This window comes from Salmo trutta, chromosome 25 (assembly GCF_901001165.1).
Source record: "Salmo trutta chromosome 25, fSalTru1.1, whole genome shotgun sequence".
Taxonomy (NCBI): domain Eukaryota; kingdom Metazoa; phylum Chordata; class Actinopteri; order Salmoniformes; family Salmonidae; genus Salmo; species Salmo trutta.
Genome location: NC_042981.1, coordinates 5,268,585 through 5,283,231, shown reverse-complemented (window position 1 = coordinate 5,283,231; position 14,647 = coordinate 5,268,585). Strand labels below are relative to the sequence as shown.

General features: G+C 43.3%; 1 protein-coding gene across 6 annotated transcripts in view; it reads left to right on the top strand.

Annotated features, from left to right (window-relative positions):
* Positions 1-5,169: 5,169 nt before the first annotated feature.
* Positions 5,170-14,647, top strand: part of LOC115161896 (ninein) — a 62,105-nt gene continuing 52,627 nt past the window's right edge. For 4 of the 6 annotated variants that reach the window (XM_029712708.1, XM_029712709.1, XM_029712712.1 and 1 more), the window contains exon 1: positions 5,170-5,509. The gene's annotated coding sequence lies outside the window, so the exon portion shown is untranslated. Of the gene's footprint in view, positions 5,636-9,928; positions 9,951-14,647 lie in introns of those variants that run through there. The other 2 variants (XM_029712706.1, XM_029712707.1) reach the window with 2 other exon arrangements.

Here is a 14,647-nt window from a genome sequence, read left to right as displayed (position 1 = left end):
CTGCTTAAAACATGTTGGTATTACAGACTCGGTCAGGGACAGGTTGAAAATCTAAGTTAGACACTTGCCAGTTGGTCAGCGCATGCTCGGAGTACACGTCCTGGTAATCCGTCTGTTGACCTGTTTAAAGATCTTACTCACATCGGCTATGGAGACCGTGATCATACAGTCATCTGGAACAGCTGGTCCTCTCATGCATGCTTCAGAGTTGCTTGCCTCGAAGCACGCATAGAAGTAATGTTTCTCGTTTGGTAAGCTCGTGTCACTGGGAAGCTCACAGCTGTGCTTCCCTTTGTTGTCATCTGACCACTTCCTTATTGAGCGAGTCATTGGTACTTCCTGCTTTAGTTTTTGCTTGTAAGCAGGAATCAGGAGGATAGAGTTATGGTCAGATTTGCCAAATGGAGGGAGAGGGAGAGCTTTGTACTCATCTCTGTGTGGAGTAAAGGGGGTCTAGAGTTTTTTATTTCCTCTGGTTGCACATGTGACATACAGCTCGTTGAGTGCGGTCTTAGTGCTAGCATCGGTAATGGCAATTTGAGTTACAGTACCAACCAGATGTTACAGTACCAACCAGATGTGTTACAGTACCAACCAGATGTGTTACAGTACCAACCAGATGAGTTACAGTATCAACCAGATGTTACAGTACCAACCAGATGTGTTACAGTACCAACCAGATGTGTTACAGTACCAACCAGATGTTACAGTACCAACCAGATGTGTTACAGGACCAACCAGATGTGTTACAGTACCAACCAGATGAGTTACAGTATCAACCAGATGTTACAGTATCAACCAGATGTGTTACAGTACCAACCAGATGTGTTACAGTACCAACCAGATGTTACAGTACCAACCAGATGTGTTACAGGACCAACCAGATGTGTTACAGTACCAACCAGATGTGTTACAGTACCAACCAGATGAGTTACAGTACCAACCAGATGTGTTACAGTACCAACCAGATGTTACAGTACCAACCAGATGTTACAGTACCAACCAGATGTGTTACAGTACCAACCAGATGAGTTACAGTACCAACCAGATGTGTTACAGTACCAACCAGATGTTACAGTACCAACCAGATGAGTTACAGTACCTACCAGATGTATTACAGTACCAACCAGATGAGTTACAGTACCAACCAAATGTGTTACAGTACCAACCAGATGAGTTACAGTACCAACCAGATGTTACAGTACCAACCAGATGTTACAGTACCAACCAGATGTTACAGTACCAACCAGATGTGTTACAGTACCAACCAGATGTGTTACAGTACCAACCAGATGTTACAGCGTCAACCAGATGTGTTACAGTACCAACCAGATGTGTTACAGTACCGACCAGATGTGTTACAGTACCGACCAGATGAGGTACAGTACCAACCAGATGAGTTACAGTACCAACCAGATGAGTTTCAGTACAACCAAATGTGTTACAGTACCAACCAGATGTTACAGTACCAACCAGATGTTACAGTACCAACCAGATGAGTTACAGTACCAACCAGATGTGTTACAGTACCAACCAGATGTGTTACAGTACCAACCAGATGAGTTACAGTACCAACCAGATGTGTTACAATACCAACCAGATATGTTACAGTACCAACCAGATGTTACAGTACCAACCAGACGAGTTACAGTACCAACCAGACGTGTTACAGTACCAACCAGATGAGTTACAGTACCAACCAGATGTTACAGTACCAACCAGATGTTACAGTACCAACCAGATGTGTTACAGTACTAACCAGATGAGTTACAATACCAACCAGATGAGTTACAGTACCAACCAGATGTTACAGTACCTACCAGATGTATTACAGTACCAACCAGATGTGTTACAGTACCAACCAGATGTGTTACAGTACCTACCAGATGTGTTACAGTACCAACCAGATGTTACAGTACCAACCAGATGAGTTACAGTATCAACCAGATGTTACAGTACCAACCAGATGAGTTACAGTACCAACCAGATGTGTTACAGTACCAACCAGATGTGTTACAGTACCTACCAGATGAGTTACAGTACCAACCCGATGACTTACAGTCCCAACCAGATGTGTTACAGTACCAACCAGATGAGTTACAGTACCAACCAGATGTGTTACAGTACCAACCAGATGTGTTACAGTACCAACCAGATGAGTTACAGTACAAACCAGATGTTACAGTACCAACCAGATGAGTTACAGCACCAACCAGATGTTACAGTACCAACCAGATGAGTTACAGTACCAACCAGATGTGTTACAGTACCAACCAGATGTGTTACAGTACCAACCAGATGAGTTACAGTACCAACCAGATGTTACAGTACCAACCAGATATGTTACAGTATCTACCAGATGAGTTACAGTACCAACCAGATGAGTTACAGTACCAACCAGATGAGTTACAGTACCAACCAGATGTGTTACAGTACCAACCATATGTGTTACAGTACCTACCAGATGAGTTACAGTACCAACCAGATGAGTTACAGTACCAACCAGATGTTACAGTACCAACCAGATGTGTTACAGTACCAACCAGATGTTACAGTACCAACCAGATGTGTTACAGTACCAACCAGATGTGTTACAGTACCAACCAGATGTGTTACAGTACCAACCAGATGTTACAGTACCAACCAGATGAGTTACAGTACCAACCAGATGTGTTACAGTACCAACCAGATGTTACAGTACCAACCAGATGTGTTACAGTACCAACCAGATGTGTTACAGTACCAACCAGATGTTACAATACCAACCAGATGAGTTACAGTACCAACCAGATGTGTTACAGTACCAACCAGATGTTACAGTACCAACCAGATGTGTTACAGTACCAACCAGATGTTACAGTACCGACCAGATGTGTTACAGTACCGACCAGATGTGTTACAGTACCAACCAGATGTTACAGTACCAACCAGATGTTACAGTACCAACCAGATGTGTTACAGTACCAACCAGATGAGTTACAGTACCAACCAGATGAGTTACAGTACCAACCAGATGAGTTACAGTACCAACCAGATGAAGTCCTATAGACTTCTGAGAATGCATTTTTATTGTTGTCAAATGTCCATTGACGACCCATCCCTGAGTCTTACAGGATGCTGTGACACGTCTAACTCTGGTAATGGCCAGTATGTGTGTATATACAGTTGTTCTGCTTCCTGACAGTCATTGTATAACATTCTCCATATCAATCAATAGGGTCAGACTGACCTCGTCGACTTACACCAGTGGGAGTAGACAACAAGTATCCGTGGAAATGGGCAGAGAATGACAGGTATGTAGATGATGCACAGAAATAAGGTCACTTTCTTCTGTCTGGACAGCCCCTGAGAACTAACAGAGATAAGACAAGAAAACTGTGTTGTCCAATAGGATTACACACAAAAAAAAAAATGGAAATGTGTCTCTGGCTTACAGAGAAAGTAAAAAATGTTATTAATCATTCTTTCAGACTTTATCGGGGTAGAATGAGACAGTTGGGAATGTTCTGAACATACAAGAGAGGCCTTTTAATGGGCCAAAACAATTGCAACCTAGTGCTGTGCATTTTAACTTACAAAGACGTGACACATCTATATATACTCATAGATGAATTACTGGTAGGCTGTGATGACATAATGTAGTCCACCAGCAGACTGGCTTTCCATTCTATTGAGCCTGGGGGATGAGGTTAGCTATGGCAACGCTGAGCCTGGGGGATGAGGTTAGCTATGGCAACGCTGAGCCTGGGGGATGAGGTTAGCTATGGCAACGCTGAGCCTGGGGGATGAGGTTAGCTATGGCAACGCTGAGCCTGGGGGATGAGGTTAGCTATGGCAAGGCTGAGCCTGGGGGATGAGGTTAGCTATGGCAACGCTGAGCCTGGGGGATGAGGTTAGCTATGGCAACGCTGAGCCTGGGGGATGAGGTTAGCTATGGCAACGCTGAGCCTGGGGGATGAGGTTGGCTATGGCAACGCTGAGCCTGGGGGATGAGGTTAGCTATGGCAACGCTGAGCCTGGGGGATGAGGTTAGCTATGGCAACGCTGAGCCTGGGGGATGAGGTTAGCTATGGCAACGCTGAGCCTGGGGGATGAGGTTAGCTATGGCAACGCTGAGCCTGGGGGATGAGGTTAGCTATGGCAACGCTGAGCCTGGGGGATGAGGTTAGCTATGGCAACGCTGAGCCTGGGGGATGAGGTTAGCTATGGCAACGCTGAGCCTGGGGGACGAGGTTAGCTATGGCAACGCTGAGCCTGGGGGATGAGGTTAGCTATGGCAACGCTGAAAGGAGGGCAAATACAGTCGTATAGGCTGACTTACTAGAGTGACTGTTCACTTGAACCAGTTTTCAGTTTGTTGTGCAACTTCTTCTTTTCAGGGGGTTGCCTTGGTTACTTTGATGTCCATGGTCTTGGTTTCATTTTCAGTATCTCTTTTCCTAATTTTGAAGTGTAAACTGCAGAGATCTTGACTTTGGGCCAGACATAGGAGAGAACGAGTGTGTGTGTGTGTGTGTATATATATATATATATATTTGACATTAAAGCTATTTTGAAACAATGACAGTTTTAAACAGATGCATTGGCCTTGAAGAGGATTTTTTTTTTTTTTTCAAAAGGGCACCTGTCCCCAGGCTGGTGCACCTTTGGATACTCCTCCCGTACTCTCTCCTCTCCTCCTTCTCAAAACCCATTGGAGGAGAAGGTCAGAGGGCGGGACCTATTTTACACAGCATTACAACACCGTACATAGCCATAATAGGACATTTGTAATGTCTCTATCCCTTTGAAACGTTTTGTGTAATGTTTACTGTACCCTTTTTTATTGTTTATTTTACTTTGTTTATTATCTATTTAATGGGTTTTGGTTTCCCATGCCAATAAAGCCTTTGAACGTGAGTAAGATGAGAGAGGATTCGAAGATTTTTCCCAATGACTGAATCATACCGGATTGAGATTCTCACAATGACTGAATCATACCGGATTGAGATTCTACCAATGACTGAATCAGACCGGATTGAGATTCTACCAATGACTGAATCAGACCGGATTGAGATTCTACCAATGACTGAATCAGACCGGATTGAGATTCTACCAATTACTGAATCAGATCGGATTGAGATTCTACCAATGACTGAATCAGACCGGATTGAGATTCTACCAATGACTGAATCAGACCGGATTGAGATTCTACCAATGACTGAATCAGATCGGATTGAGATTCTACCAATGACTGAATCAGATCGGATTGAGATTCTACCAATGACTGAATCAGATCGGATTGAGATTCTCCCCATGACGACATCCGTTCGACTCGAGTGCATTTCAACGCGTCACCACCCCTTTCTCCCTGAAGAGAGTTTCAAAATCTGAAAGGAGAGGCAGCAGGATGCAGAAGGCATTTTAGCGTACTGAACAAGAACAAACCGTTTTGACAACGAAATAAAAATGAAAGTAGGCCAACCGTGACACGCCACCCCAAAACAATAAGTTTAATCATCAAGTTTCGGTAAGTGTATTTTTTTAGACAACATAGCAAAGACGGAACGTTGTTGGGGAACTTTTGTAGCGGGCTTCCTAAAACACGACCAGAGAGGAGGAATAGGCATCCTCCGAGTTAGTGGAGTTGCTGTGGGTAAGTTTGTAGCAGTTTTTAACTTATCAATTTTTTCACAACGTGTCAACTTCATTAGCTACCAGGCTTGTAGGCAACGATCCCCTCCCCAAAAAGGTAATACAAATGAAACGGTGTGCTTTAGTTGTTACACGCCGCCGAAGACATTTCAACATGTTCTTCATGCAGCTCCCTGTTTTTCGCTTTCTTCAACCCTATTTTTCCTTGCCTGCAAATCGACATTACTAGACCGTTAGACTTTTTCAAAGCTTTATCATCACAAAAAAGTATCTTGGCAGAAATGCGCCTGTCGTGCGAGACTCGTTACAATGTATCTATGTTCCAGTCGTCACGTTTTGAACAAGGTAACAAGCAGAAGTTAGTCTGGTTACTTTGTTGCAAGATGTTAATAAAACCGAGTCACTGCATGGATCATTTGGCTCTCTGTCCTTTGACCCTCGCTGACTCCCCAGGGAAGGTAGAGTGTGCGCACACATACACAAAAGTATGTGGACACCCCTTCAAATGTGTGGTTTCGGCTACTTCAGCCACACCCGTTGTTGACCGGTGTATAAAATCGAGCACACCGCCATGCAATCTCCATAGACAAACACTGGCAGTAGAATGGTGTTACTGAAGAGCTCAGTGACACATTTTCAACGTGGCAGGGTCTTCAGATGCCTTGCTAGAGCTGCTGCGGTCAACTGTAAGCGCTGTTAGTGTGAAGTGGAAATGTCTAGGTGCAACAATGGCTCAGCCGTGAAGTGGTAGGCCACATGTAGCGCGTAAAAATAGTCTGTCCTCGGTTACAACGCTCACTATCAAGTTCCAAACTGCCTCGAAGCAAGAGAACTGTTCATCAGGAGCATCGTGAAAGTGGGTTTCTGTGGCTGCACACAAGCCTAACATCACCATCAGATGTTATTGGTCACATGCACACGGTTAGCAGATGTTATTGGTCACATGCACACGGTTAGCAGATGTTATTGGTCACATGCACACGGTTAGCAGATGTTATTGGTCACATGCACACGGTTTGCAGATGTTATTGGTCACAGGGTTAGCAGATGTTATTGGTCACAGGGTTAGCAGATGTTATTGGTCACAGGGTTAGCAGATGTTATTGGTCACGGGGTTAGCAGATGTTATTGGTCACGGGGTTAGCAGATGTTATTGGTCACGGGGTTAGCAGATGTTATTGGTCACGGGGTTAGCAGATGTTATTGGTCACGGGGTTAGCAGATGTTATTGGTCACGGGGTTAGCAGATGTTATTGGTCACGGGGTTAGCAGATGTTATTGGTCACGGGGTTAGCAGATGTTATTGGTCACGGGGTTAGCAGATGTTATTGGTCACGGGGTTAGCAGATGTTATTGGTCACGGGGTTAGCAGATGTTATTGGTCACGGGGTTAGCAGATGTTATTGGTCACGGGGTTAGCAGATGTTATTGGTCACGGGGTTAGCAGATGTTATTGGTCACGGGGTTAGCAGATGTTATTGGTCACGGGGTTAGCAGATGTTATTGGTCACGGGGTTAGCAGATGTTATTGGTCACGGGGTTAGCAGATGTTATTGGTCACGGGGTTAGCAGATGTTATTGGTCACGGGGTTAGCAGATGTTATTGGTCACGGGGTTAGCAGATGTTATTGGTCACGGGGTTAGCAGATGTTATTGGTCACACGGTTAGCAGATGTTATTGCGAGTGTAGCGAAATGTTTGTGCTTCTAGTTTTGACAGTGCAGTAATATCTAACAAGTAATCTAACAATTCCACAACTACCTAATACACCCAAATATAAGCAAAGGGATGGAATAACAATATACATATAAATATATGGATGCGCGAAGGCCGAGCGGCATAGGCAAGTTGCAGTAGATGGTATACAATACATATGGGATGAGTAATGCAAGATATGCAAACATTATTAAAGTGACTAGTGATCCATTTATTAGTGGCCAATGATTTCAAGTCTGTATGTAGGCAGCAGCCTCTCTGTGTTAGTGATGACTGTTTAACAGTCTGATGGCCTTGAGATGGAAGCTATTTCTCATTCTCTTGGTCCCAGCTTTGATGCCCCATACGCAATGCCAAGTGTCTGCTGGTGTGGCGTAAACCTTGCCGCCATTGGACTATGGAGTAGTGGAAACGTGTTCTCTTGAGTGATGAAACGCTTCACCTATCTGGCAGTCTGACGGACGAATTTGGGTTAGGTGGATGCCAGGAGAACGCTACCTGCCCCAATGCATATTGCGAACTGTAAAGTTTGGTGGAGGAATAATGGTCTGGGGATGTTTTTCATGGTTCAGCCTAGGCCCTTTAGTTCCAGTGAAGGGAAATGTTAATGATTACAGCATACAATGACATTGTAGACAATTCTGTGCTTTGTTGAAACAGTTTGGGGAAGGCATTTTCCTGTTTTCACCATGACAATGCCCCCGTGCACAAAACGAGGTCCATACAGAAATGGTTCGTAGAGATCGATGTGGAAGAACTTTACTGGCCTGCACAGAGCCCTGACCTCAACTAGAGGTCGACCGATTATGATTTTTCAACGCTAATACCGATTATTGGAGGACCAAAAATAAGCCGATACCGATTAATCTGCCAATTTTTAATTTTATTTATATATGTATGTGTAATAATGACAATTACAACAATACTGAATGAACATTTATTTTAACTTAATATAATACATCTATGTGGTCTCAAATAAATAATGAAACGTGTTCAATTTGGTTTAAATAATGCAAAAACAAAGTGTTGGAGAAGAAAGTAAAAGTGCAATATTTGCCATGTAAGAAAGCTAATGTTTAACCTCTCTAGGGCAGGTGGCACCAAATCGTCCCACCTACGTAACAGCCAGTTGAATCCTGTGGCGCGATTTTCAAATACCTTAGAAATGCTATTACTTCAATTTCTCAAACATATGACTATTTTACAGCTATTTAAAGACAAGACTCTCCTTTATCTAACCACACTGTCCGATTTCAAAAAGGCTTTACAACGAAAGCAAAACATTAGATTATGTCAGCAGAGTACCCAGCCAGAAATAATCAGACACCCATTTTTCAAGCTAGCATATAATGTCACAAAAACCCAGAAGACAGCTAAATGCAGCACTAACCTTTGATGATCTTCATCAGATGACACACCTAGGACATTATGTTATACAATACATGCATGTTTTGTTCAATCAAGTTCATATTTATATCAAAAACCAGCTTTTTACATTAGCATGTGACGTTCAGAACTAGCATACCCCCCCGCAAACTTCCGATGAATTTACTAACAATTTACTAAATTACTCACGATAAACGTTCACAAAAAGCATAACAATTATTTTAAGAATTATAGATACAGAACTCCTCTATGCACTCGATATGTCCGATTTTAAAATAGCTTTTCGGTGAAAGCACATTTTGCAATATTCTAAGTAGATAGCCCGGCATCACAGGGCTAGCTATTTAGACACCCACCAAGTTTAGCACTCACCAAAATCAGATTTACTATTAGAAAAGTTTGATTACCTTTCCTGTTCTTCGTCAGAATGCACTCCCAGGACTTCTACTTCAATAACAAATGTAGGTTTGGTCCAAAATAATCCATAGTTATGTTCCAACAGCGGCGTTTTGTTCGTGCGTTCAAGACACTATCCCAATGGTAAATAACGGTCACGCGCACGGCGCATTTCGTGACAAAAGATTTCTAAATATTTCATTACCGTACTTCGAAGCATGTCAACCGCTGTTTAAAATCAATTTTTATGCCATTTTTCTCGTAAAAGAAGCGATAATATTCCGACCGGGAATCTGCAATTAGGTAAACAGCCGAAAGAAAATACAGCACGGGGTCGAATCGGGCACGCGCCTAATTCCTTTGTCCTCTTATCGGCCACTTGGCAAAGGCGATTATGTGTTTCAGCCTGAGGCTGCCTCGTCATCGTTCAACTTTTTCCCGGGCTCTGAGAGACTATGGAAGCCGTAGGAAGTGTCACGTTACAGCTAAGATCCCCACTCTTCAATAAACAGAGACAAGAAGAACGACTCCTTGTCAGACAGGCCACTTCCTGCATGAAACCTTCTCAGGTTTTTGCCTGCCATATGAGTTCTGTTATACTCAGACACCATTCAAACAGTTTTAGAAACTTTAGGGTGTTTTCTATCCAAAGCCAATAATTATATGCATATTCTAGTTACTGGGCAGGAGTAGTAACCAGATTAAATCGGGTACGTTTTTTAATCCGGCTGTGTAAATACTGCCCCCTACCCCCAACAGGTTAAGTTCCTTGCTCAGAAGATGAGAACATATGAAAGCTGGTGCTTCAATATTCCCAGGTAAGAAGTTTTAGGTTGTAGTTATTATAGGACTATTTCTCTCTATACCATTTGTATTTCATATACCTTTTGACTATTGGATGTTCTTATAGGCACTATAGTATTACCAGCCTAATCTCGGGAGTTGATAGGCTTGAAGTCATAAACAGCGCAATGCTTGAAGCACAGCGAAGAGCTGCTGGCAAATGCAGGAAAGTGCTGTTTGAATGAATGCTTACGAGCCTGCTGCTGCCTACCACCGCTCAGACTGCTCTATCAAATCATAGACTTAATTATAATATAATAACACACAGAAATACGAGCCTTAGGTCATTAATATGGTAAAATCCGGAAACTATCATCTCAAACAAAACATTTTTTCTTTCAGTGAAATACGGAACCGTGCTGTTACATTGCACAACCTTCAATGTTATGTCATAATTATGTAAAATTCTGGCAAATTAGTTATGGTCTTTATTAGGAAGAAATGGTCTTCACACAGTTCGCAACGAGCCAGACGGCCCAAACTGCTGCATATACCCTGACTCTGCTTGCACAGAACGCAAGAGAAGTGACACAATTTCCCTAGATAAAAGAAATTCATGTTAGCAGGCAATATTAACTAAATATGGAGGTTTAAAAATATATACTTGTGTATTGATTTTAAGAAAGGCGTTGATGTTTATGGTTAGGTACACATTGGTGCAACGACAGTGCTTTTTTTGCGAATGTGCTTGTTAAATCATCCGTTTGGCGAAGTAGACTGTGATTCAATGATAAATTAACAGGCACCGCATGGATTATATGCAACGCAGGACAAGCTAGATAAACTAGTAATATCATCAACCATGTGTAGTTAACTAGTGATTATGTTAAGATTGATTGTTTTTTATAAGATAAGTTTATAATGCTAGCTCCTTGCTGCACTCGCGTAACAGGTAGTCAGCCTGACATGCAGTCTCCTCGTGGAGTGCAATGTAATCGGCCATAATCGATGTCCAAAAATGCCGATTACCGATTGTTATAACTTGAAATCGGCCCTAATTAATCGCCCATTCCAATTAATCGGTCGACCTCTAACCTCAACCCTATCGAACACATTTGGGGGATGAATTAAAACGCCCATAGCGAGCCAGGCCTAATAGCCCAACATCAGTTGCCCGACCTCACTAATGTTCTTGTGGCTGAATGGAAGCAAGTCCCCACAGCAATCTTCCATCATCTAGTGGAAAATCCTTCCCAGAAGAGTAGAGGCTGTTATAGCAGCAAAGGGGGACCAATTCCATATTAATGCCCATGATTTTGGAATGAGATGTTTGACGAGCAGGTGTCCACATACTTTTGCTGATGTAGTCTCCTGGATGGGTCATATTAGATTAGATTAGTTTCATTTCGCTACTTCCTGTAATTGTATTATAATTATGACAGTCTTATCAGAGCGTGGTCATTTTGTTTTGGCAACATTCACCGCCCAGTTTAACGTTCACATGATAGTGTAGTTTTTTAAATATTTATTTAACCTTTATTTAACTAGGCAAGTCAGTTAAGAACAAATTCTTATGTACAATGACGGCCTAGGAACAGTTCAGGGGCAGAACGACAGATTTTTACCTTGTCAGCTCGGGGATTCGATCTTGCAACCTTTCGGTTACTAGTCCAGCGCTCTAACCACTAGGCTACCTGCCGCCCCATGGTATACCTATGAAACAGTCATTTCTTACATTTAATTACTTGGGTATTATGCTCTAGGTTGCATTATTGGCTGTTATGCATCTGTTTGTACTGGCCTTGTGCCGAGGGCTTGTTCTGCCTGTTGTTTTGTACTGGCCTTGTGCCGAGGGCTTGTTCTGCCTGTTGTTTTGTACTGGCCTTGTGCTGAGGGCTTGTTCTGCCTGTTGTTTTGTACTGGCCTTGTGCCGAGGGCTTGTTCTGCCTGTTGTTTTGTACTGGCTTTGTGCCGAGGGCTTGTTCTGCCTGTTGTTTTGTACTGGCCTTGTGCCGAGGGCTTGTTGCGCCTGTTTGTACTGCCACATTGTGCTGAGGGCTTGTTGCGCCTGTTTGTACTGCCACATTGTGCTGAGGGCTTGTTGCGCCTGTTGTCATGGATATGTTGACTCAACACACAGATGTTGTTTAATGAAGACTGCCCTGGTGACAATGTAAATCATTCACATTGAAATGATAGTAGTAGACCTTTTGTGAGAAGTGTGTGTCTACTTGGTTAGGCCTATCTGAAACAATAATGCATGCTTCAATAAGTTTATGTGCAACTGTTCTGACTGTGATCTGAGTCACAAATGGTGCACTTTTCCATATTATGTATTGGACCACCTATGGGCCCTGGTCTAAAGTATTGCACTATATAGTGCTGTTTGGAACATAGCCTTTGTCTGACATGGTGATTCTGAACCATCGCCGGAATGTCTGACATGGTGATTCTGAACCATCGCCGGAATCGCTGACATGGTGATTCTGAACCATCGCCGGAATGTCTGACATGGTGATTCTGAACCATCGCCGGAATGTCTGACATGGTGATTCTGAACCATCGCCGGAATCGCTGACATGGTGATTCTGAACCATCGCCGGAATGTCTGACATGGTGATTCTGAACCATCGCCGGAATGTCTGACATGGTGATTCTGAACCATCGCCGGAATCGCTGACATGGTGATTCTGAACCATCGCCGGAATGTCTGACATGGTGATTCTGAACCATCGCCGGAATCTCTGCCAACCATTAGCTCATTGAATAGGCCTACTGACCAGGGATGACCAATACACCTGATGCAGCGGGTGTCCAGATGTTAAATCTAATCTGTTTATTTGTCCCGTACGCAGATTAGCAGATGGCCCCAGCAGTGCAGTAAATGTCTAACAGTACAATACATGTTTGTTTTTTTCTCACAAAAACAGAAATTAAGAAATGTCAGAGCGAGCAATATCAGAGTCGGGTAGACATTTGTGTATATAATATAAGTAGGAAAAGGTATGCAGTAGCTGGCTGAGCTATTTTGATCATAGTGTGCACATATAAAGTAAGCAATTAGCATAATTTCTCAGAATAAATTCAATTTCAACAATGTAATGTTGCAGGAATGCTAATCATATGTTTCCAAGTACAGACACAATTTCAGAACAATAAACCTATGTTAACATTATTAAAATGACCAGTGTTCAATGACTATATACAGTGCATTCGGTGGGTATTCAGACCCCATAACTTTTTTCATATTTTGACACGTTACAGCTTTATTCTCATTGATTCAATAGTTTTTTCCCCCTTATCTATCTACACACAATAAGAAAAAAATGACAAAGCAAAAACAGGTTTTTAGAAATGTTTGCTAATTTATATTTAAAAAAAATGTATTCAGACCCTTTACTCAGTACTTAGATGCACCTTTGGCAGTGATTACAGCCTAGAGTCTTCTTGGGTGTGATGCTACAAGCTTGGCACACCTGTATTTGAGGAGTTTCTCCCATTCTTCTCTGCTGATCCTCTGAAGCTCTGTCAGGTTGGATGGGGAGCGTTGCTGCACAGCTATTTTCAGGTCTCTCCAGAGATGTTTGATTGGGTTCAAGTCCGGACTCTGGCTGGGCCACTCAGGGACAGTCAGAGACTTGTCCTGAAGCCACTCCTGCGTTGTCTTGGCTGTGTGCTTAGGATCGTTGTCCTGTTGGAAGGTGAACTTTTTCAGTCTGAGGTCCTGAGTGCTGTGGAGCAGGTTTTTATCAAGGATCTCTCTGTACTTTACTCAGTTAATCTTTCCCTCGATCCTGACTAGTCTCCCAGTCCCTGCTGCTGAAAACATCCCCACAGCATGATGCTGCCACCACCACCATGCTTCACCGTAGGGATGATGCCAGGTTTCCTCCAGATGTGACGCTTGGCGTTCAGGCCAGAGTTAAATCTAGGTTTCATCAGACCAGAGAATCTTGTTTCTCATGGTCTGAGAGTCTTTAGGTGCCTTTTGGCAAACTCCAAGCGAGCGGTCATGCATTTTACTAAGGAGTGGCTTCCGTCTGGCCACTCTACCATAAAGGCCTGATTGGTGGAGTGCTGCTGTTTTTTGCTCAGATATGCATTGTCAACTGTGGGACCTTTTTATATAGACGGGTGTGTGCCTATCCAAATCATGTCCAATCAATTTAATTTACTACAGGTTTTCGCATTGTCGTTATGGGGTATTGTGTGATTGCTTTTTTTTAACCATTTTAGAATAAGTCTGTAATGTAACAAAATGGGGAAACCATCGAGGTGTCTACATAGCACAGCAGTCTCTAAGGTGCAGGTGGCCGGGCGGAGGCCAGCTAGTGATGACCTGTTCAACAGTCTGATGGCCTTGAGATAGAAGCTGTTTTCAGTCTCTCGGTCCCAGCTTTGATGCACCTGTCTTGTCTGCTATATGGTAGCAAGGAGACCAGGCCATGGCTCAGGTGGCTGAGGTCCTTCCTGTGTCCCCGGTGATGCGTCGAACCTCCCTCTGTAGAACCCTGCGGTTGCGGGGGGGGGGGGGGGGGGGGGGGTTCAGTTGCTGTACCAGGTGGCGACGCAGCCCGATAGAATGCTCTCGATGGTGCATCTGTAGACGTTTTGAGGGTCTTAGGGGCCAAGCTGTATTTCGTCAGCCTCCTCCTTCACCGTGGTGTTGGTGTGGCGGGACCATTTCAGGTCCTCCATGATGTGCACACCAAGGAACTTGAAGCTTTTGACC